The 22,579-nt window shown below is 40.2% G+C and overlaps 1 protein-coding gene across 2 annotated transcripts in view; it reads left to right on the plus strand.

Annotated features, from left to right (window-relative positions):
• The first annotated feature begins 241 nt into the window (after positions 1-241).
• Pter (phosphotriesterase related) overlaps positions 242-22,579 on the plus strand; it is a 70,970-nt gene continuing 48,632 nt past the window's right edge. The window contains exon 1 of one of the 2 annotated variants that reach the window (XM_036188166.1): positions 242-334. The gene's annotated coding sequence lies outside the window, so the exon portion shown is untranslated. The remainder of the gene's footprint in view (positions 335-22,579) is intronic. The other variant, XM_036188167.1, reaches the window with a different exon arrangement.

A 22,579-nucleotide genomic window follows, 5' to 3' on the forward strand; every position in this document is an offset into this window, starting at 1 on the left:
CTTGCACATTAGTAGGCCCTGCAGCTGGTAGCAGCCCAGCCTAGCCCTAAACGCTGGCCTTGCAAAGCAGCAATCTAATGGGTGTGGTCTCGGGCCGGTGTGAGCTCGCTGGGAGTGGCTTTAGGCTGGAGTAGGGCGTGACTTAGGGTCAGTGGGCCGGGAAAAGGCTAGAGGAAAGGACAAAGTTGGAGGAGGGGTGGGGGAAGGGGGGGAGGGCACAACTAAAGGGAAGGGAAAGCGGACCTAGCTCAAGTTCCCAGGGGAGCAGGCGGCGCACGGCAGAGGAAGGACGCCCCAGAGCTGGTGCAGGAGCTGTGGGCCCGGTAGGAAAAAGGTGGGGACTGAGGTCTGGAACTCGGGGATCGTCTGCAAAGAGACACGTGGAGCCCCACTGGACAAGGAAAGCTGCCCTGTGGCCCCGCCACTTTTCTCTGAAGGTCTCCGGAGAGGTTACAAAGACTAGGGGGCCTGGCTTAAGGAGCCTGGCTCTTAGGGAATTGGCCTGGGCTCAGAGGGCGCTGATCTCCCCAAGTTTCTAGTCTCCCAAACTCTTAACTTGAAAGCTGGCGATCCTGGGCGGGTCCTGCGCTTTGCTTGCTCTGCTCAGCTTGACTGCTGAGCTCTAGGGACCTGTTGGGGCTCGCTGTGCCTGGAAGGAAGGGGAAATGGAAGGTAGAGGCCTCTGTTCCTTGCGCGAGTTTCTTTAACAAGCTTTGACTTCAGAACCGTCAGCCTGGAGCCCTTACCGTCTTGTACATGTATTTTAGCACTTATGTGAGTCTCCTTAGATCTCTTAGCAAAGTTTATACAGCCCTGACTTTGAGTGATGGCTATAAAGATGCCTGGGTATAGTGATACCTGCTAGTTGAGGACATCTTCAAATCTCCACCGACATAGAGGAGATTGACAAGCACAGAATTCCTGTCCTTAAGTTCCCTTTATTCGTTGCTACAGAGGAGGAACCTCTGCCAAAAGAATCCGAGGACTAAACACCCACTTGGCACAGTCCTTATAGTTTACATAGACAGAGACATGTCCAATAGTTATCCTTGAGGCCTGGTACCATTCTAGAAATAACCAACGCCCTTCAAAGAAAAAAGAAACAAGGAAGGAAGAAAAATAAATAAAGGAAGGGAGGGAGAGAGGGAGGAAGAAAGGAAACCACAGTGCACACTGAAAAGAAATTTCTGATCATTTCTGACTGTTGATGGGTCAGATAACAATTTTCAAAAAGATAATTTGAACTCCAGCTTCACCAAGTGTGTCTTTATGAAATTATGTTTTCATTTGTGGAGGCTAGATGTTGCTTAAGAATTATCAAAGTCATGAAAACATATGTAGTTTTGGAATAATAAAAAGCAAATGGATTTTTTTTATTTCTATTCCTAGATTCTGGATGGCCAAGTACTTGTTTTTTGACATTTAGTGAAAGTTAGCTGTCAGGGATGGTACCTGAAGTCTACATTCTAATTCATCACACAGCCTTGACAGGTAGCTTCACGGTACAAATGAGCAAGATGAGGTACAGAAGGTTCAAGCCACACTACTGGGAAGTGTTAGGAGGGGGTCTGTTGTTCTGACTCTGAAGCCTATGCTCTCCCCAAGACTGTCTCCACCTTGTCTATTGTAGACTTGTCCCACCTCCAACAGGGACTAAGGTCATGATCTGCAATACAGCGCATAAGAATCATTTTTGGTGGCCTAGTCTGGGGGCACATACCTGCACAAGCTACTCAGGAGGCTAAGGCAGGAGGATTTCAAGTCCCAAGCCAGCTTGGGCTACTTAGTAAGAACCTGTGTCAAAATAGCAAATTCAAAAGGCACTGGAACTGAAGCTCAGTGGCAAACTGCTTGCCTAGTGTGTACAAGGCCCTTTGTCCAACCCCCAACAATAAAAAATAAAATAATCTTATTTTAAGAGAGAGAAAGTGGCTGCTGGTGTGAACAACTTGGACATATCATGAGTCTGTCTGCTTCCAGCTCTGTAGTCACAGAGCTGTAGAGAAGTTACTTAGCTTTCCTAGGCACATAGAGGTCATTGATCTCTAAATCTTAGCTCAGCCTGATAATCTATGGATTTATGAAAATAAGATACTGCTTTTAGTTAATGATATTTTGGTCACATCTGATGTTGAAATTACAAGGTGGTCAGGAAGGGTTACTTTATTCAATCAATAAATATGTACTCTGCGCCTGAATAGTCACAGGGACAATAATGAGAGCAGGACAAATAAAGACACCGGGTTGTTGAGTTTATATTCTCTTTGGGGGTGGAGAAGCCAACAAGCAAATTAATATCCAGATACAACTTGTAAGTAGGGGGCTGGGATGGATAATGGTGAAGAGGGTGCACTTAGGATTTGGTGATGGAGATGCCTCACCAATTTAGATTCTGACGTTAAGAAGATAACAAGGATTTAAAGATATCCCTTTTATTGGGACCTACAAGAGCAGGGGAGGCATGAAAGAATTTGATACATTCTAGGGACTTCTGGAAGGTTTCAGTGTCTGGTTCAAGATGAAGATGGAGGTCTGGGTGGGAGCAGCTTATTTCGGGATTTGTGCCATTTGGAAAGGACTGTGACTTTCTGTGTACTAACTACAGGGAACAGGGGACTAATACCAAGGTGGGTCTGATGAAACCCAAACACAAGCTGAAAATGGGCCTGGTGGTGTCAGTGGCTGTGGGGGCAGAGAAAGCGAAGTTGTCAACACCACATAATCAGTACATCTTCCTGATGTTTACTATAACCCTTTCAGTGCCCTCATTTTGCTTAGTATTTATTGTCTTCATACTCACTTTCTCCGCCCCCCCCCATATTGCTAATTCCCATACATTGCACTATATTTATAACTCTGCTATTTATTCCCTCTTTTGAGAATGTCCTGTACTTGAGGACTGAAGTGTTTCTGAGAGAGACAGGATCTCCCTATGTTGCCCCTGATGGTGGATGTCTTTCTATATGCTGTGAATATGTGTTGTTCTGATTGGTTGTTAAATAAAGCCATTCGGCCTATGGCAAGGCAGCTTAGAGGCAGGCAGGAAATTAAACAAATAGACAAGAAGAGAAAGGAGAGCAGAGAAGATGCCAGCTGTCTCTGTCATTCTAGATTTTTGGAAGTTCCTTACAATGCTTTTCCTGTTTATTTAGATAATATTGTATCCTTCTGAGGTCTTTGATGTAATTGAAGACTAGATAGTTATAATTATAATTTTCCTTGGTTATGATAAAAGGTAAGTTAGATATGAAACCTTAGACTCACAAATATAGGATAAAATATTTTCTTTAATTTTGCCAAATACAAATAGACTAGATATTGTAACTGCAATTCTTGCTTGGTAACTGTTCTATTATATGTAATTTTATTTTGTTAGAGTTAAAACTTTCACTTTTAATTAAACAAAAAAGGGGAAATGCTATGGGATAATGATTTTGTACACTGGTTTAGTAAAATGCTGATTGGCCAGTAGCCAGGGAGGAAGTATAGGTGGGATAAGCAGACAAAGAGAATTATGGGAAGAGAAAGGCTGAGTCAGGAGATGCCAGCCTGCCATCCAGGGAGCAACTTATAATGACACACAGGTAAAGCCATGAAACATGTGGTGACATATAGATTAACAGAAATGGGCTGAGTTTAAGTGCAAGAGCTAGTCAGTAGTAAGCCTGAACTAATGGCTGAACAGTTTTCATTAATATAAGGCTCTGTGTATTTACTTGGGTCTGAACAGCAGCGGTACTGTAGGGCTGTGGGAGCCAAAAAAACTTCAGCTACAATTTGGTGCTTCAGTATGTAGCCCAAGCTGGCCTCAAGCTTGAGTCTCCTTCCTGTGTTTTCTATGAGCTGAGATTTCAGTTATGTGCCACCACAGCCAGCCAAGGACTGGGTCTTTTGCTGTTGCCTCTACCGCTGTTTCCCCATGGCCGATGCTGTCTGTGCTGCATGCATACTAGGCTCTTGCAGATTTACTGAATGAGTGTGTTTGTTGAGTACCTTAGATCTTGATTCCACTGAATTTTCTATTGAATGTGGTAGTGAAAGAAATGGGGAACAATCAAAGATGAGTCTCAGTTTGCTAGCTTGAAGATTGAGTAGATGTCAGGGTAATAATGACTTAAAAAGCAGCACCCGTTGTGGGAAAGACAGAAGAGAAGTTCTACATGGTAATACATAGGTTTCATCTTTTCTTGTCTCTTTGTCCAAATCCCTGACAAGAAGCCCTTTAAAGGAGGATACCTTTTGTTGTTTTGGCTCACAGTTTGAGGGTGCAGTCAATCACGACAGAGAAGGCATTATGGTAGGAACATGGGGTAACTGGTGATGTTGTGGTCACCATCAGGAAGTGGAAAGATGAATGCTGGTGGTGCTCAGCTGGCTCTCCCCTTTCTTCGTTTTAGCCAGTACAGGATCCTAGTCCATGAGATGCGGCTGCCCATACTTAGGACAGGCTTTCCCATCAGTTTCTCCCCTCTGGAAACACCCTCCCAGAGCAAGATTAAGATGAAAAAGATTAATTGAACTCCATGTTACCCTCTGAGAATTACTTGATCTTACAGTTGCTGGGATGAGATGCCCTGGAAAGAACTCAAGGGAAGCTGAGTTCTTCTGGCTCATAGGAGACTTTCTATCATGGTGAGGCAGTCATGGCAGCAGGAGCTGAGCTTGAGGCAGCTGATCACATTGCAGCTACAGTCAGGAAGCAAAAAATGATGAATGCTGGTGCATGGCCAGCTTTCTCCTTATTCATCCAGCATCCCAGCCAGGGGAATGGTAACACTTGTAGGGTGACTCATCCCACCTCAGTTAATCTCACCAGAATAATCCTGTACAGGCATGGCCAGCAACCAGTTGACTCACGATAACTCCTCACAAGTGTGCCTGGAGCCATGTCTTCTAAGCAATTCTAGATTCTTATAGTCTCAGAGATTGGAGAGTTTGTTAGAGCACACTCACCTAGTCTGCATTACAGAATCCAGGAGGTCTGAGTACCATGCATCCAGGAATTTCTGTATCCAATACACCAGATACCCCGAGAGCCTGGAAGGTGCTACACAGGGCTTTTATTGTGACTAATGTCCATTTCACTTTTGGGAGGATGACAGGCACACTGTTTCCCACAGTGCTCTAGTCAGCTTCATGATATTAAACAAAGGTGGAAAGAATAACAGTTATAGATCAGCAATTTTCAACCTGTGAGTCAAAACCCTCTAGGGGTTGAACAACCTTTTCACAGAGGTCACATAGGATCATCAGAAAACAGGGATATTTACATTATGATTCATAATAGTAGCAAAATTACAGTTATGAAGTAACAACAAAAATAATTTTATGGTGGAGGTTCCCCACAACATGAAGAACTGTATTGAAGGGTCACAGCATCAGGAAGGTTGAGAATCACCGATTTAGATGCTTAATTACATTCTGTAAGCACAGCCAGGGTCAAAGTAAAAATGCACACAGACTCAATACCCAGAAAGGGTGGAAATCAAGGCTCCTAATTTTATTTGGAAAAAAGTGTGTAAGTGTGTGTGTGTGTGTGTGTGTGTGTGTGTGTGTGTGTGTGTGTATTGCGTGCTGCCAACTTTTCCGGTATGGAGGAATGATCCTGGGTGAGTTGTGAAGAGACATTCCTTCCTAAATGTAGTTATCAGTGAACGCATTTCGAAAACTGTTCTGTCACCAAAGGGCATTTGAAATGAATCATGTATATTTACCATTGACTAATATTTTCGTATGCAGCTTAAGGGGCATTTACAATATGATTTCCTAACTATCTTACTCAGCTATCAGAGCGTCAGGTTTGGGCTTTGCTCACTGAATCTTGTAGGCATCCTGTGCTCTTTGGCCCTTTGACTGTGACTTAAACAGAAGTGAAGCAAGGAACATTTTGCTTTGGGCAGAGCCAGGCTGCATTCTGAGGGGCGCCAGCTATAAATCCAGCCTCCCTAGAGGTTGACAATCAGTGTTCTCCTCTTCTCATGCTCAAACTGTGATAGGATGATGATACATTGCTTGGACATGACTGCCCCAAGCACTGGCGTGATGAATTATGTTGTTCTGGGCATGACCAAAGATTCTCTGTTGCCAGTCTGTGATATTCAGTATTGACAATATTCATAAATAGCCTTCTGCCAATTTTGATCTCTGCTTTGCATATTTAATTCTCTGGATACAGGCCGTGACTCTTGGTTCTTAGGCAACTCTGTCTTCTGCTGAGTTCATGTAGACAATCAGCCTTTTGTTTCTTCTGCTCCCTCCTCATTAAGATGGTGTGAGGGGTGCTTACACACAGTAAATACTGTCTTACTTCACAGAAACTGTTGTAACAATAATTATTAGTTGTTTTCACTAAATCTGCAGTAATAACAGCTTATCTTACAGTGCCTTAATTGGGTAATTGGTGTTTGAAAAGCATTTTGAACAGAATATTGGTAAATATTATTGTTAATTTAATGCTCTTTTGTGTAATTAAAAGCCTATGCCTCCACAAAGTCTTCAGTATTATTCAAGGATTTCCATGTTGTTGTTGTTGTTGTTTACTATTACACAAACTCTACGAGTATTGATCTTTAAATTATTCTAAACCTTTTCGTGATCTCTTAAACCTATCTCTTGTCTACCCCATCACACTGCTACATGGCTCGCAAATCTGGAAAGTTAAATACTGTCAGCCTCGTTCTCTAAAAGCCTAAAAGTTCCCACCCAATTGAGGGCTAGTTCACATCATACCATTGCTACATGCATTGTGTGATACTGTTTAGTTTTTTGATTAGCTTCCTGGTTTACTTGGTTGAAGGCCATGCCCTCAACTATCACGTGATGTCATCAAAATCTGCCACGTTGTGTTATGTTGAATTGCACGTGTCTGGCCCGCCTTTCCTACAGTTGTCATTCCATTTATAGAACCCTGAACATGAGGAGTAGCTAGAAGGGCATTTCCGTAGTGTAGATGTAATTCTAAACGGTCTTTTAAAATAAGAAACACAGAGCCAAATGCAGAGTTAAAAGCCCAAGAGGTCAGAGCAGTAGCTGAGAGCTGAGACTTAAAACTGCCTTTCTTTTCTTTTTCATTTTTATTTTATTATTATTATTAATATTAATATTAATATTATTATTATTATTATTATTATTATGTGTTTTAATTTTATACATCAGCCATGGGTTCCCCTGCCCTCCCCCATCCCGCCCCCCACCCACTTTCCCCCCAGCCCCTCCCCTCCATTCCCATGTCCTCCAGGACCAAGACACCCCTGGGGATTCATTTCAACCTGGTGGATTCAGTCCAGGCAGGTCCAGTCCCCTCCTTCCAGGCTGAGGAAAGTGTCCCTGTGTAAGCCCAAGGTTCCAAACAGCCAGCTCATGCACTAAGGACAGGTCCCGGTCCCACAGACTGGGTACCTCCCAAACAGATCAAGCTATTCAATTATCTCACTTATCCAGAGGGCCTGATCTAGCTGGGGGCTCCTCAGCTGTTGGTTCATAATTCATGTGCTTCCATTCGATTGGCTATTTGTCCCTGTGCTTTTTGCAATCTTGGATTCAACAATTCATGCTCTTGCAGTTCCTCCCCTTTCTCAACAGTCAGACACCTGGAGCTCCACCTGGGGCCTGGCTGAGGATCTCTGCATCCACTTCCATCAGTTATTGGATGAGAGTTCCAAGACGACTGTTAGGGTGTTTAGTCATCTGATCACCAGACTAGATCAGATCAGGCTTTCTCTCGATCATTGCCAGCAGTCTACAGAGGATATATCATTGTGGATTTCTGGGGAGCTCTCAAGCACTCTGCCTATTCCTGTTCTCATGTGGTCTTCATTTATCATGGTCTGTTATTCCTTTTTCTCCCTTTCTGTTCTTGATCCAGCTGGGATCTCCTGCTCCCCTAAGCTTTCTTTCCCTCAAATCTTGCCCTTCATTACTCCCACTGTTGTCCAGGTTGTTCATATAGATCTCATCCATTTCTCTGTCATTGGGTGATCCCTGTGTCTTTCCTAGGGTCCCATTTTCTAGGTAACCTCCCTGGAGTTGTGTAGCAGTCTAGTCATCTTTGTTTTACATCTAGTATCCTCCTATGAGTGAGTACATACCATGTTTGTGCTTCTGAGTCTGGGTTACCTCACTCAGGATGATTTTTTCTAGATCCATCCATTTGCCTGCAAACCTCATGATGTCATTGTTTTTCTCTGCTGAGTAGTACTCCATTGTGTATATGTACCATATTTTCTTTATCCATTCTTCAGTTGAAGGGCATCTAGGTAGTTTCCAGGTTCTGGTTATTACAAACAAAACTGATATGAACATAGCTGAGCAAATGCCCTTGTGGTATGATTGAGCATTCCTTGGGTATATGCCCAAGAGTGCTACAGCTGGGTCTTGGGGGAGATGGATTCCCAATTTTCTAAGGAAGCACCATATTGATTTCCAAAGTGGCTGTACAAGCTTGCATTCCCACCAGCAGTGCAGGAGAGTTCCCCTTGCTCCACATCCTCTCCAGCATAAGCTGTCTTCTGTGTTTTTTTTATCTTAGCCACTCTGACAGGTGTAAGGTGGTATCTCAGAGTCGTTTTGATTTGCATTTCCCGGATAATTAGGGATGTTGAACAATTCCTTAAATGCCTTTCAGCCATTTGAACTTCCTCTATTGAGAATTCTCTGCTTAGTTCTATAGCCCATTTCTTAATTGGACTGTTGGGCATTTTGATGTCTAATTTTTTGAGTTCTTTATATATTCTGGATATCAGCACTCTGTCAGATGTGGGGTTGGTGAAGACCTTTTCCCATTCTGTAGGCTGTTGCTTTGTCTTGTTGACCATGTCCTTTGCTCTATAAAAGCTTCTCAGTTTCAACAGGTCCCATTGATGGATTGTTTCTCTCAGTGTCTGTGCTACTGGTGTTATATTTAGAAAGTGATCTCCGGTGCCAATGCGTTCAAGAGTACTTCCTACTTTCTTTTCTATCAGGTACAGAGTAACTGGATTTATGTTGAGGTCTTTGTTCCACTTGGACTTAAGTTTTGTGCACGGTGACAGATATGGATCTATTTGCAGCCTTCTACACATTTACATCCAGTTATGCCAGCACCATTTGTTGAAGATGCTTTCTTATTTCCATTGTACATTTTTGGCTTCTTTGTCAAAAATTATATGTTCACAGGTGTGTGGGTTAATGTCAGGGTCTTCAATTCGATTCCATTGGTCCACATGTCGGTTTTTATGCCAGTACCAACCTGTTTTTATTACAGTAGCTCTATAGTAGAGCTTAAGGTTGGGGATCATGATGCCTCCAGAGGTTGTTTTATTGTACAGGATTCTTTTGACTATCCTGGGTTTTTTGTTTTTCCATATGAAGTTGAGTATTATTCTTTCCAGATCTGTGAAGAATTGTGTTGGTAATTTGATGGAGATTGTGTTGAATCTGTAGATTGCTTTTGGTAAGATCGCCATTTTTACTATGTTAATCCTACCTATCCATGAGCATGGGAGCTCTTTCCATTTTCTGACATCTTCTTCAATTTCTTTTTTCAGGGACTTAAAGTTCTTGTCATATAGGTCCTTCACATGCTTAGTTAGCGTAACCCCAAGGTATTTTATATCATTTGTGGCTATTGTAAAGGGTGATATATCTCTGATTTCCTTCTCAGCCTGTTTTGTGTATTGTATATAGGAGGGCTACTGATTTTTTTGAGTTGATCTTGTATCCTCCTATGTTGCTGAAGGTTTTTATTAGCTGTATCAGTTCCTTGGTTGAATTTTTGGGGTCACTCATGCATACTATCATGTCGTTTGCAAATAGGGAGAGCTTGACTTCTTCCTTTCCAATTTGTATCCTCTTAATCTCTTTATGTTGTCTTATAGCTCTGGCTAGAACTTCAAGTACTATATTGAATAAGTATGGGGAGAGGGGACAGCCTTGCCTTGTTCCTGATTTTACTGGTATTGCTTTGAGTTTTTCTCCATTTAATTTGATGTTGGCTGTTGGCTTGCTGTAGATTGCCTTTATTATGTTTAGGTATGTTCCCTGTATTCCTGATTGCTCCAAGACCTTTATCATGAAGGGGTGTTGGATTTTGTCAAATGCCTTTTCTGCATCTAGTGAGATGAACATGTGGTTTTTTTCTTTGAGTTTGTTTATATGGTATATTACATTGACGGACTTTCTTATGTTGAACCACCCTTGCATCCCTGGGATGAAGCCTACTTGATCATGTGGATAATTGTTTTGATGTGTTCTTGGAGTCTGTTTGCCGGAATTTTATTGAGTATTTTTGCATCAATGTTCATGAGGGAGATAGGTCTGTAGTTCTCTTTCTTTGTTGCATCTTTGTTTGCTTTAGGAATCAGGGTAATTGTAGCCTCATACAAGGAGTTTGGTAATATACCTTTTGCTTCTATTGTGTGGAACAATTTAAAGAGTATTGGTATTAAGTCTTCTTTGAAGATCTGGTAGAATTCTGCAGTGAAACCATCAGGTCCAGGGCTTTTTTTGGTTGGGAGACTTTTAATGACTGATTCTAATTCCTTAGGGGTTATTGGACTATTTAAATGGTTTATCTGGTCTTGATTTAACTTAGGTATGTGGTACCTATCCAGAAAATTATCCATTTCTTTTAGATTTTCCAGTTTTGTGGAGCAGAGGTTTTTGAAGTATGACCTGATGATTCTCTGGATTTCCTCATTGTCTGTTGTATGTCCCCCTTTTCAAAACTGCCTTTCTTACCCTTCACTGCCGCTGTCGTCTTTCCCCTCAGAAAGAGACCTACTTCCTGTGTAGGTCTTTTTATTGACTTTCTGTTCTGCCTTTTCATTGGTTGTAAACCCAATCACATGACCTCCTCTTCACTGCCTGTCTATACAGACCTCCAGGTCTTAATGGTTGGTATTGAGATTAAAGGCGTGTGTTTCCATGCTGGGTGTATCCTTGAATACACAGAGATCTGCCTGTCATGTGATCTGGATTAAAGGTGTGCACCACCACCGCCCAGCTCTTGCTATGGCTTGCTATTAGCTCTGACCCCCAGGCAACTTTATTTATTAACATGCAAATAAAATCACATTTCAGTACAAATAAAATATCACTATACTGTAGTTTAGATTAGATGGCCTCTACTCCCGGATTACACTTGTTTGTTCCATCTGAGGTAACAAAATACTACAGACTGGGTGGCTTCAGAAATGGAAATGAATTCTCTCACAGTCAAGAAATTGGACGTTCAAGATGTAAGCGTCAGCTGCCCAGGTTGTTTTCTCCCGAGGCCCCTCTCCTTGGCTGGCAGATGGCCAGCTTCTTCCTGTGTCTGCACTTTCCCTGCCTTTGTGTGTCTGTGTCCTAACCGTCTCCTCCTTACAAAACCCCCAGTCCTGTCTGGTTGGTGCTACCTTGACAACCTCACTTTCATGAAGTTCCTCTGTAAGACCCTTTCAGCAAGCAGTCTTTTTCTGAAGGGCTGTAGGTTAGGAATCTACAGGAAAACTCCAGTGTACTGTGGTAATGGTCTCTCAAAATGACCACTTTGGGAGTAATTTTCTCTATCAAATATGAGCTGCTAAGTGATGAATGCAAGTCCCTGGAGACTGCTTTATGCAAGAACTTCTCTTGAATAATATTTGAAAAGGAACTTTATGCCTGTGACTTAACATTGAAATAATTAGATTAAAAATGAAGTGACATCATTCAGTGAATGAGGCAGAATTTATTAAACAGCTGAAATATACGGTCAACTTTATACTTTACTATCCAAACTGCAACCATTTAAATATTTCCTTAGGAATTTGCAGCCGTTTTTATCCAAGAGATTTCTCTAAGTCAAAAATGTGCTTTCAACTGTATAGTAAATTCTAGGCCAGGTTGGGCTAAAACTAACAAATAAATAGAAAAGAAAAAGGGATAAGAGGAAATGAATGATATATGCAGCCTATAATGATGCAAGCTTTGATGCTTAAGGCCCTGAAGGAGATGAAGTTTACATGCACATGTTAGATAATTCTTATATTTAAGAAGAATACTTTTAGTTATATGATTGTCAATTTTCATTTTCAACTTGGCTGAATTTGGGGTCACCTAGTAGACATACATGTAAGTTTTTCTCTGAGAGCATTTCCTAAGAGGTTTAAATGAGGAGGACTCACCCTGAATTTGGGCAGCACCATCTCATGGGCTGGGGCCCTGAACAGAATAAAAAGGGGAAAAGGAGTAAGTGAACTGAACACCGGCATCCATCTCTCTCTGTTTCCTGATTGTGATTACAATGTGAACAGCTGCCTCAAGCTTCTACTGGTATGCCTTCTCCACTATGATGGACTGTACCCTCAAACCATGGCCTTGAATAACTTCTTCCTCCTTTTCATTGTTTTCAGAAAGGTCACAACAATGAAGAAGTAACTAATACAAACCAGTTCCTCCACTGAAAAAGTACCGCTGAAACCCTTATGCAAGAAGGCTATGAGAATGCCTTTCCCGGCTGAATGTGTTTGGTTATTTTCTATCATATGACATGTCTATTGTTTCCACAACTCAGTGCTTTTCTACTAGTTTATTGGACTCTTGGGATCTGGTTTCTTGAATTCAGTCTTTGACTTGGGAGCCTGTTAATTTACCACTACACTAACGATTGAACTTCCTACCCAATGCTCTGCTGTGGCAGGAACAGTCTTAGAGGTTGACATTAAGCAAGAGTGTTCTTCACAGGGGTGATTTTCTGAAGCCCAGTCTCCTTCTGTCATTGGCAATGCCTGTCCAAGTTCTCCCATGTGTAGGAGTGGAAACTCTGCTGGACTCATGAGACACATGTCTTGGGCCCAGTGTAGGTTTCCATTGATTTCTGTGCTGCCCTGGACTTGACTCATTATCACTCAGCCAAGTGTGTTTTTTAGAGTGGTCCTCTTTCTCCTATAATGGAAATATCTTGTAGCAACTCAATTCCTCAGGAGTACAGCATCTTCTACCTCAAATAGTGACACCACTGAGACTTTTCTGTAGTATTGATGTGTAGGTGATGAGGCACAAAGGAAGGCTCTTATGCTCAGTATTGCAATGGCCATCTTAGTTGTCCTTTATTCTCCTCAGCAGGATCTTCCCATTTTTTTGTTTATAAATGTTTTGGGATAGACAGAGGGAAATATTTCCAAATAACAGTTTCAGGTGGAAAAATACTCTTTTTGAAGAGTCTATGGAGTTCTGTTGGTCTGTGTGGTTCTTTTTTTTTTTTTTTTTTCATTGTTAGACTTGTGCCATATATAAAAACATCCTCAATTTTATTGCAATATGGATCTTCATGAGCCTAGGCTATTACTCGTTCTTTCTATAGTATGTTCAAAGAATATATGGAATTTTGCATATGTGTATTATTGCAAAACACAATACAGTATAATGGCATTGTAGGATATGTGTGTGTGTATCAGATAGTTTTCATTTTATTATATTTTTGTTTGTAACAACTAACCAAAATAAGTTTATATTATTTATTGCTGTAAGTGAATAGCTTCACAGCATATTTTAGTTTGATTTTGTTTATAGTTCTGGGGACTAAGACCAGAACTATGGTTTTCACTGTGCTATACTCCTATCCCTCAGACATTGTGGAGAATTCTTATATGTTGTTTCTATACAGCAAATGATGCACAAAACTGTGGAGCTTCAGTCTATAAATATTACAAAGCTTAATAAGTAACTGTACTGTGTCTGACAATGCCTAGATCCATAGTCTTCAAACGATATATCATATATATGTCTTTAAACAAACATCATTTAAAATAATGTCCACAATTATAGGATCAATAAACAGGTCTGAGAGTTGAAATTGGATAATAGCTTTCTTTGACTAGCTAGAAGTCAAGATTATATTTCTGATGAGTTAGGGGTAATATTAGTAGTTACTTCTGTAACAGGCTTGAAAATGAACCTTATAGGATGCTGTAGACAGGTGGACAGTCCTGTTTATTTTCACAAACAATGTAAGTTTTACCCATTCCAATGAAACTTGGTTCATTGTCGTATCATCTTTAAGAGAATTTGCTATTCCTATATGCTGAATTTCAGCCAATCTACTATTTAACTTAAGCTTTACCTTAATGTATAAATTGAAATACAATAGTGTTTATTATATTTTTCCTGGAATAGAATAAAATATGTACTTGATTAAAACATTTAAAATGCCCATGTACCACCTAATATCAATTTGAACCAGCAATGAGGAGTATATCAACACTTTTAAAACATTAACAAAACTGAAGTGGATTATTGATTTTTAAAACTGTACATCACTGTCCACTAAATAATAAAACATTTATTGGTAGTTTGGTTGACACCAAATCTTCAGAATACTTTCTGTGTTTCTACTGTAATGATTGGAAATAGCTGTTAAACTATATGTACACACACATACATGTGTACATAGGCAGATCATGGATAACTCTCATAGCTACTTGGGAAATAATAGTGTTGAGTTGCTTCAGCTGAACATCTTATTTGAGGGCTAATGAAGCCATCATTCTGTGCACTGTGCTTTATTTTGCTCTTATGAGCAGTATAAAGAATAACAAATACTTAACAGTCTGGAACTTCTGGGTTGTAAATTCATTTGATTTCATTCATCGGTTAGTACTAATCTATGGCTTATAGTAACTCAAAACTACATGCTGTAAAAGGAGAATTTTAGGGAAAGGTATCAGTAGGCTTCATAGTCCTTGTAGAGAAGATTTACAGTTTCTACTACATATATATCTATTCTGTCTGTCTCTGTCTCATTTTTGTCTGTCTGTCTGCCTTTTCTCTCTCTCTCTCTCTCTCTCTCCAAGGTCTCACTACATAGCCCTGGCTGACATGGAACTCTATATAAGTCAGGCTGGCCTTAAATTCACAGAGCTCTGCCTACCTATCTGCCTCCTGAGTGCTGGGATTAAAGGTGTGGGCCACTCAACTGGGAATATTCCTATCGTAACATTTAAATATTGAATTTGCAGAAAAACTGTGGAAGGCACATACAAACTGCCTCTTCAGGTGCTACCCTAGAACTTGGATCTGGAAGACACTTTGGGCATCATCTTTGTTCAACTTTTTCATTTTGTTAATGAGAAAACTGAGGTCCACAGACTGAGGTCCAAAGTCAAGGTTTTAGCACAGTAACTTTCTTTTTAATATTTATGAAGTTGGTAAAGTTCCAGATTTTATTCCTCTTGAGGAAAATTATGATGTATTCAGAAAGCCATCATTTTCCCAATCTGTGTCCATTTTCTCATATTGATTGGTTGTGCTAGGTAGTTTTATGTCAGCTTGACACAAGTTAGAGTTACTGGAGAGGAGGGAGCCTCAATTGAGAGAGCCTCCATAGATTGGGCTGTAGGCAGGCCAATAGGGCATTCACTTAGTGATTGATTTTGTAGTGATGATGTAGTGTAGCTGTAGGTTCTATAAAAAAGCCTGAGCAAGCCATGAGGAGCAAGCCAATAAGCAGCACCCCTCCGTGGCCTCTGAATCAGCTCCTGACTGCAAGTTCTGGCCCTGTTTGAGTGACTGTCTTGACTTCCTTTGATGATGAACAGTGATGTGGAAGAGCAAGCCAAATAAACTCTTTCTTCTCCAACTTGCTTTGGTCATGTTTCATCACAGGGATTGAAACTCTGACTAAGATTTGATTAAGTATATTAAGTTGACAGTAGCTTTTGGTAACATTCAAGATATTTTGTAACTATTATTTAATATATGTTATATACTATAACTTATTGAAATGGAATATTCATCTAATAAATCAGGAATTATTTCTATTGCTTTTGGGAGTCTTGAATAAGGGGGAAAAGTTAATATTTTTCCCTAAATGGCAAGATATATTATATATAGTAAATATGACTTCTGTTCTTACATCAAATATTCATGCATTTAAACATCCTAAATTCTTGACTTAAGAAAATGACATGTATTTATTTGTTATGTGTGTATATCTTTGGGTATGCATGTGGACATCAGATGATATCTAAGTGGTCAGTTATGTCCAGCTATGTGGATCCTAGGGGGTCAGACTCAGGGCCTCAGGTTTGGTGGCAAGCATCTTTACCTGCTGAGCTATCTCACTAGTCCCCCAAATTATTGATTTTTTTAAACCTGTGATCATATCTGGTAATAGAGCAAATGATAAAAACTGATAACCAAATGTAATAAAAACACATTTTTATACCAGTACATCATGAAAAATGCATGAGATGAATTTACTGGAAAGAATTAGCCAGGAAATGAGATTAAATTTCACAGGATGCCTAAACAAGAACCCAAAGCAGAATAGAGTGGCAAGGGCTGTAAAGACTTTACCTACTAAGTTAAAAATAACTTCAAAGGATCCAGGACAGCTAATTCTGTTTATGTAATCGGTTTATATTGCTCCACAGCTTGTTGGTGAAAGTAGCTTTGAGTACTTAGAGAATGTATCTTTATCCTTACAGTGTTCCAATTAAAAAAGTCTTATTGCTTCTTTTTGGAAACTGGAGCCTTGGAGTAATTCTGGGGTCTTCTGGGTGCACACAATCCCAGAAAGGGAATATTAGCCACCATCATTCCTCAGAAGGCTGCAATCACTGTCCCTCAGAAGGCTGCCATGTGCCGTGACCAAGAAGACAAGCAATAATCTGAGGAGCATTACCAGTTGGTAACTACTCTGTTAATGTCACCAGAGACTACATATCTCAAATCTGTTCCCTGTGTTTTCAGACCCGCAGTGGCTCTGAAACCCACATATTCTTTCCAGTCAAGTTAATTTATTCATCCATCCATAAACATTTATAGAATGCCTGCTTTGGGCCAGGCATGGCGCTAAGTGACGTTGTTCTCACTTCAACATTGAGCAGGGAAGATTCTTCATGAGTTATGAGAATCTGTTTGCAATTCTCCTGTGGAGTCCCCCGAGAATACTAGGAGATTAGAGGCCCCTCCAATGAACACAATATCCTGCCAGTCCCTGCCATGTGTGCCATTTGTCATTGACACGATGACAGTCATTTTACACGGTGGTTTCAACTCAGGAAACCAAGGAGACTACTGGGGGATGGGCAGCTTTTTTCTCTCTATGACTTTCTTTTTCCTGGTGCTGGATCTGAAACTCCATAAGGAAAGCTGGGCTCTTTCTTCATCTAGCAATCCAGAACAATGCAGCTTCCATTCTCTGCATGGAAAATACTAAAGAAAGATAAAGATAAAGAAGTTTATTTGGCCTGTGACACTGGTGACCAGAATGCCTGACAATATAATTACAGAATCTGGAAAGTGTTGTGTTTCCGTGTGTGTGTGTGTGTGTGTGTGTGTGTGTGTGTGTGTGTGTGTGTGTAATATAAAAGTAAAGAGTGAAAGACTAGCTTATTTTATCTGTTGATTGATTGATTGATTTAATGTGTATGTGTGTGACCCTGAGTATTTGTATGTGCACCACCTGTGTGCAGAAGCCTATAGAGGTCAGAAGATGGCATTTAATCCTCTTGCAATAGGAGTTACTGTCAGTTGTGAGTTTCCATATAGGTGCTGAAAACCAAACCTGGGCCCTCTCTAAGAATAGTAAGTGCTTTTCACCACTGAGCCATCCCTCCAGCCCTTTCTCACCCACTTTCATAGAAACTTACCTACTCCTGGGAGATGCAATTCATCCCCTAATATCAGTCAGTGTTAGTCCCCTCTCAGGATGGTTATGATCCTGTCACCTCCCACAGGGTCCCTACTCTCAAAGGTCCTAAGCCCATTTCCATATTTTTAAATGAGGGAACATGCCCCAACATAAGTCTTCAACCCACAGCGTTGCTTTGAGTCTGTGCTTAGGTGTTATGGGGGCCATGTATTCTCCTAGAGTTCTTTTCTCTTCCCAGAATTAGTGAATACAATGGAGCCATCCAGATGCTTATAACACACATTCCATCTCTCCCAGAGTAGTTATGCTTACTATATTCAACTCTCCCTAATTATTAGATATTCCTTCTAGTTGGGGACGTAGCTTAGTGGTTGAGCGGTTGCCTAGCATGCAGAAGGCCTTGGGCTCCATCCTCAACCCTGCAAACAACAACAACAAATTCTTCAGTAATACCCAGCCCCTAGGTATTGCCAGTCTCTTCAGAGTACATTAATTTTCATGAAAGCATTCAACCCAAACCCCATTAAATTGTAAACTCCTTATGGGTAGGAACCGTGTCTACTTTTGCTTTGTCTGCCAGTTCGTTACTACTGTTGGAGTTCTTACAAACAAACCCAAACCTTGACATCTTAGGAGAGGATTAACATCTCAGTCAAGGGTTGTCTGATGACCTTATTACAAAATGCACTGACCTTCGGAGGAGGTGAACTCCATATTGCTGAGCATCACTCTTTGCTTTTCAAGCTCTTATACCATAACTTGGCTCCATCACAATTAATCTTGTGTGGCAATGCAGTGACAATGAGATGATTTCTCTAGAGAATCTATGCTAATACTATTAAAATGCTCTTACAATGTCAGAATGATTGCAGCGGAGCATGAGGGGACTGTGCTTATGTGATTATGATATTATAGTGATGGGCGATTACCATAGGAAACTACTAATTCAACCCTGCAGGGACTTGCATTATGAAGCCATTATAACATGAGATTATAATGACACAATAACTTGGATGCATATTCGTGATGTGAAAACTAAAAGCTAATTGGAATGCAAGTACTATTTCCATTAAATTGTAATTAAACACTGAGAGCAATGCTTGTTTAAATTTGAGATGAAGATATACAATTCAGAAAGGAAAACTGTGGGCTTTAAGAAAGAATACATGTTGAGTATAAGCTTAAAAATGGTTAGAAGCCATTTTCAACCCTGCCTTTTAGTACTAACTGCCTAGAGTGGCTTCCCCTGCGGAAGTATCACCGAGAGCTGGGACCAAGAATCCAATCAAAAATACTGGCTCCAGTTCCCACGCTGTCACTACCACCAACTCACATTCCCAACTCTCTAGTTTCATTTCTTTTGTGAACGTCATACTTTACTTTGCCAAGTAGAAGAGACTGAAGCAAACATGTTTTTCACATAAAAATTATATATGTTCATATATACATATATATATGAAATCAAAAGTAATCCATGTTTGTTTATACTTATTTTCTTATTTTTGTAGTCCTGTGGATTGAACCCACAATCTCAGCCATACTAGGTAGCACACCCCTAACCCAAAGTGATCCACATTTGAAAAAGATAAGAACAAAGGAGAAAAGGAATTTCTAAAAAGTTGCTTTTAAAAGAAAATTCTATCCCTAGAGATGACTTCCACCTACCCTGGTGCTGGAGATGGAACCAGAGTTTTGCATGTCAGGCATGCATTTTATCACAGACCTTCCTTCATAGTCCTGTTTTCTATACCTAATATACTTGCCTTTCTTCAAAAATTTGCATTACAACACTTTTATAATGTAACCATTGATACTTCCCACTCTTTCCCATTGCAGAATCTATTTCTTAACCAAGAGAATCTAGTCAATAATTTTTATTATTTTTTTTAAAGGTCAGCTCAAGCCAGACAATTTCGCATGTCACCTGGGAAGCTATATTTTACTATTAGGGAATGATACTCGGCAGTGCTTCTGCTCTGTTACAGGAGAAATGCAAGGTGGATTCTTCAGGGTCTATCAGCATCAACAAAGGTATTTAACACTGCCTCCTGCTTAAGAATCGATGGCACCTGGGAGGAGGCACTGACTTCTAATTTGGTCTCAATATATAATTGTTACATGGCTTAGGTAAACAGAAAACTGGATTATGGAAAAGTAGGAACATTTAGGAGCCACAGAGCCTCTTAGATATGCAGCTGTATTAGCTTGCTCGGGTGTTATAGGAACACAGAGACGCTCCTCTCTACTCATTCCTAATTATGACTCCAAGTGGTTATTGCTTCTTGGTTTAAATATAGTTGAGATGGGTTTTTGTTATTAAGCATTTGGTTTGCATTTAGCTATGCTGCATGCTTTAGGGTTATTTTTATTATTGCTTCTTGCAACAACAAAATTAAATAGGTGAATCTAAATTACTAAAGTCCTTGTTTTTATAATTAGGAAAAAGAATACACTGCAATCCAGGGACTTCTCTGTGTCACCCCAAGAACAGTGCAGCTGGGATTAGATTGTTGTAGCAGTGCTTCTAGAACTATAAATTATATTTTCTTTGGAGTAGCATTTCCATATTAAAGAAGACCATGGGAACTCATTGTAATGTTCATTGCAGATGTTCCTATGACTTAACAAAACCATCATGAGGTTGAGAAGTTAAGAGACTCTGTTCTGGTGTAGATTACTGGACCTTTGAAAGATAAAGGATTCAGTTTTCACATCTGTAAAACAAAGAGATGGAATTGAATGACCTCCATAGTGCCTTTCAGTTTAAAAACTCTTGGGCACATAACATTTAACATTAATTGAATCTTAAACATCTCCATTGTAAACACAAACTTTTTAATATTTAATAAAAATATCCAATATTTTAGTTGCTTTAAAACCATTGATCTAAATTCCAAACCATACTTTGCTTGGATGGCATTTCAGCATCTGACATGTTTTGGCAGTAGATTTGTGATTTGACTTAAAATGACTTTTTTATTCAAGAAACTGAGTACAATTCTTAAAGTTACAGACATAAATAAAATCTCAAAAAAGAGATCAAAATTATAATCCTTGAGTATTTTAGCAATTTTGATTAAGTGTATTTTACGCAACAATTAAATGAACTTTCTGCTTAACAATTGTTTAAGAATTTAGCAAAATGATGTCCAGTAATAATAATAAATAAATATATGTGTCTACAAGGTCTTAGGAAGCAGTGATAGGAATGCACAAGATAAAATATTGCATTGGAGAAACCTTTCTTGTAAAGGTGTGTGTGTGTGTGTGTGTGTGTGTGTGAGAGAGAGAGAGAGAGAGAGAGAGAGAGAGAGAGAGAGAGAGAGAGAGAGCACAGTGCCCAGGGAGACCAGAAGGGGGTGTCGGATCCCTGAATTGGAGGTACAGGTGGTTGTGAACAGCCAGGCTCAGGTACTGGGAACCAAACTCTGGTTTTCTTTAGGAGCAGGAAGCTGAGCCATCTCTACCCTCTAAAAAACCCTGATAGTGGTCTCTCCTTCCTCAGCCCCTCCTAGATCGTTCCCACCCAACTCTATTCCCTTTCTTTCTCTTTTTCTTGATAAAACAAACACTTTTAGTATATCAAATACTTGTCTTTTCTCCAAATCTGTTCCTGTATCAGGTGCCATGTTCTCATAGACTAAGCAGATCCTGCCACCTGATTTCTTTCCTGAGCCTATTAATAACACCCCTCTTGAAGCAAATTTTGCTTAAGCTTGTGGTTCCATAAATTCCCAACCAAGGTTTGGATTTTGCATTTTGTTGTTGCGATAACTCAGTACAAGGATTCAGATTCCATTCATTGTCAAAATATTGCCATACAGTTTCATTGCTTGTATCTCTGGGTTGTTTTGGTTTGGTTTGTTTGTTTGTTTTTTGGTTTTTTGAGACAGGATTTCTCTGTATAGCTTTCCTAGAACTCACTCTGTAGCCCAGGCTGCCCTCGAACTCACAGAGATCTACCTACCTCTGCCTCCCAAATGCTGGGATCAAAAGTGTGTGCCGCCATCGCCCAGCTCTCTGGTTGTTTTTTTGTTTTTTGTTTTTTTGTTTTTTTGTTTTAAAAGAACCTGATGGATATATGTATTCTCCTGGAACTTTGGAGGAGAGTTGGATTGAGTGGATACTATCAGTCTGATAAAGTAGTTAGGGCTCTTAGGTTTCTTTATAAGAAATCGAGTTTGTTTTTATAAGACAGTTGCACACAAGTTTGCTCTTCAGAGCCTGAATTAGGATCTAAAGCAGTATAGCAGGGAAAGAAGTCAAAGGAAGGACTTGTTCCATTTTCTAGTCTGCAATAATCTATTTTTCTGTTACTGTAGCAAAATACCTGAAAGTGGGTGATTTATAAAGAAAATAAATCTACATAGTTTTGGAGGTTCAAGAGCATGACACCAGCGTCTACATAGTTTGGGCATGAATCTTCTTGATTGTCACATCATCATGATGTCATTGTAACAGGGAAAGATCCCTACTCAGGGAGAAAGCCAGAAGGACTAGGAAGGGGCCAGACTTACTTGGTGACATAACAATCATATACAAATTAACCTGGATTCCAAAAGAACTCTCCACTTCGTTCCAAGGGCAGTATCCACAATGTGCCAGTTCTAGACTCCATCTCTCTCTCTCTTTTTTTTTTTTTTTTTTTTGGTTTTTTGAGACAGGTTTCTCTGAACAGCTTTTGCCTTTCCTGGAACTTGCTTTGTAGTTTGTAGACCACGCTGGCCTGGGACTCACAGAGATCCACCTGGCTCTGCCTCCCGAGTGCTGGGATTAAAGGCGTGTGCCACCACCGCCCAGCCTAGACTCCATCTCTTAAAGGTCATACCACTTCTCACAGTATCATGAGGACCAGGCTCCCAATCCATGAACCTTAGGGGTATGTGTTTAAACCATAGCCAAACCATGTCATAGTCTTCAATATCTAGCCCTGTAAGCTGCACTGTATCTGCAACATAATCAACCCTGCTCCTAACACACCCA

This window comes from Onychomys torridus, chromosome 5, assembly GCF_903995425.1.
Source record: "Onychomys torridus chromosome 5, mOncTor1.1, whole genome shotgun sequence".
Classification (NCBI taxonomy): Eukaryota; Metazoa; Chordata; class Mammalia; order Rodentia; family Cricetidae; genus Onychomys; species Onychomys torridus.